We start from the raw sequence: 2,918 nt of genomic DNA, 5'->3' as shown, positions 1-2,918 counted from the left end.
TTTTTAAGATTTTATTTATTTATTTTGAGAGAGAGAGAATGAGAGACAGAGAGTATGAGAGGGAGGAGGGTCAGAGGGAGAAGCAGACTCCCTGCCGAGCAGGGAGCCCGATGCGGGACTCGATCCCGGGACTCCAGGATCATGACCTGAGCCGAAGGCAGTCGCTTAACCAACTGAGCCACCCAGGCGCCCTAGAAATATATTCTAACAATATTTATTGTTTGATACTAGGCAGCAATGCAAATGAACTTACTGTTCCACCCAAATGTGCAGATAAATCTCAAAAGACATAATGATGAATAATACACAACAGATTCAAAAGAGTGATTATACGTATTACCTGTATGATTCCACTCATATGAAGTTCAAGAACAGGCAAAACTAATAAATAGTGACAGAAGTCAAAATAGTGTCAAAATTATCTTTAGCCACTACATCAAAAACTAATGATGTAATGTATGGTGATTAACATAACATAAAAAAACAAACCATTATGTTGCATGCCTTAAACTTAAAAAAAAAATTATCTTTAGCAAGTTGGAATGGAGACTGGGAAGAGGCACAAGATAGCTTTTTGGGAAACAGAAATGTTCTATCTCATGATCTGGGTGGTGGTTAGACAGGTGTGTATTCACTGAACTGTATGCCTAAGATTTGTGCACATTACTGTAGGAATGTTAATACTTAAATAAAAGTAAAAATTAACATTTAAATACTTGGAAAATCAAAGGAAGTTAAAAAAACTGGAATGAGGGGCGCCTGGGTGGCTCAGTTGGTTAAGCGACTGCCTTCGGCTCAGGTCATGATCCTGGGAGTCCCAGGATCAAGTCCCGCATCGGACTCCCTGCTCAGCGGGGAGTCTGCTTCTCCCTCTGATCCTCCCCCCTCCCATGCTCTCTCTCTCTATCTCATTCTCTCTCTCAAATAAAATCTTAAAAAAAAAAAAAACAAACAAACTGGAATGAGATTAAATTTCTGATCCCTCAATTTATAATCTTAAGTATATCCAACTACTATTTAAGTAATCACCCTTTTACTTAAAAAACAAAACCAAATAGAACCATCTAGATATTACAGGGTGGTCTCAGGCATTCTCCTGCCAGCCTTTGTTACTCAAGACAAACCTGGAAAAATATTGAAATTTTTTGGTGCTGTGTGTTCCAGGAATTCCTAAGACAGGGGAAGTGTTATGAAGCCCTTGCCTGGAGGCAGGAAATGAAAGCATAAAGGGGCTGGCCCTTCCTTTCTTTCCTCCGTTGTCTTTTTAAATGATCATATGAATAAAGGCACAAATCAGACAATACTAGCCATAAAAATATTTATTTTCCACCTGTGCATCTGCTTTCATTCTCATAAAGTCATTTTTCCCTAGACGTTTTAGTATCAGGTTTTTCTTCTACATACTTTGCAAGAGGGAGAAACTGAGGAAAGGCCAGCACAAAGTATCGCTAACAAGTCTGGTTCCCACTGCCTACTGGACGACTGCCTTTTAGGAGAGCTACGGGGCATTATAATTGGAATTATCAGCATGTGATGGGGCACAGAACTACTCAGCAGAGAACAAGTTAAAATGATGCTACCGTAGGACTGCAGCAGGAATAAGCGTTCACTAGAGAGATCAACTTGGGATTAAAAAAGCTTAACCGTCTCTGGGTGAGTGTAATATTATCAATGCACAAAAGAACACGGTCTCTTGAGACTGTTTTCTAAGAAAGATTCAAATCTGATAATCTGACCATCAAATATGGTAATGTTGGCAAAATATTAATTTCTTAGGACTAATGCTTTTGATAAATTAGAAGAGAAGGATGGGTTGTTTTGGAAAGTGGACGGTGTGACTTCCGTTTTAAAAGGGGTAAAGCTGAGCAGAGGGAGTAGATGCAGGCAGTTTAGGGAAGGCTGGACTTGTCCCAGGACTTAAGAGATTCCTGAACTAAATAAACCGCAGGTAAACAGAACATTCCTTACATGTGCAAGCATATCCTTTAATACGGAGAACTGCTGGGATTCCTGACTCCACTTAATCAGGAAATGAGAGTTCTAAAAATAACTTTTATTTCTTCCAAGAAAGAAGAAGTGGGTTGGCAAGTGAACATTTAGATTTGATAACCAACAGTAATAAAAAATATTCTGAAGTCTCTGGGGTTTTCAGGAGCCTAAAGGAAAACAGCTGAATGTTGAATCTCCATTAAAACTGCTACTTATTTTTTTTTAAATATGTACATCTACAAAAGTCTCAATAAAATGTGTAAGTTTGTTTCACACCATATTACTACTCCATATAAATGATGAACTATTCCATCAAATTTAATATTGTCCATTAAAAGTGCTCAGATTTGAGAAAAATGACCAATTTATATTAAGTTCACCAAGTAAGAGTTAAAACTGTGCATATACAGTAGCTGTGAATATGCTTTAGGATTTGTTTTAAGTCTGCTAAAATAAAATTGGGATGTTTATTACTTTTTCTACTGGCAGCAGCGAAAATCAGTAGACACTATACTTTTGTCTTTTTCAAATGAGCTGCATTAAAACTACACTTTCTCAAGACAATACTCAGTTTCAAAATCCTCAAAATGTATAGATATCAAAAAAAATAGAGATTTTTTTTCATTAATGAGGAGAAACAAGAAATCCAGTTTAATCAAGATCTGCCATTTATAAATTTTAAGCATGTAACTGAACTAAAAGACTGAGAGATTAATTATAACAATTACAGGTAGAGAGTATCATTTGTGCAATTTCTAGGTTCAGTATGATAGTGTACATCCACAGAACAGAAGTTCTCAGATCCAGTGTCAAATAATGGAATTGGACGAACACTCTTTTTTTTTTTTTTTTTTTAAAGATTATTTATTTAAGAGAGAGAGAGAGACAGAAAGAGCAGGAGCAGGGGCAGGGGGAAGGGCAGAGGAAGA

The 2,918-nt window shown here is 37.0% G+C and overlaps 1 protein-coding gene across 1 annotated transcript in view; it reads right to left on the bottom strand.

The window, feature by feature from the left end:
• SPTLC2 (serine palmitoyltransferase long chain base subunit 2) overlaps positions 1-2,918 on the bottom strand; it is a 106,789-nt gene that overhangs the window by 27,677 nt on the left and 76,194 nt on the right. The gene's annotated exons all lie outside the window — the stretch shown is intronic.

The sequence above is a fragment of the Mirounga leonina genome, unplaced genomic scaffold, assembly GCF_011800145.1.
Source record: "Mirounga leonina isolate KUSES-001 unplaced genomic scaffold, KU_Mleo_1.0 Mir_82, whole genome shotgun sequence".
Taxonomy (NCBI): domain Eukaryota; kingdom Metazoa; phylum Chordata; class Mammalia; order Carnivora; family Phocidae; genus Mirounga; species Mirounga leonina.
This window is presented reverse-complemented; position numbering and strand designations above follow the sequence as displayed.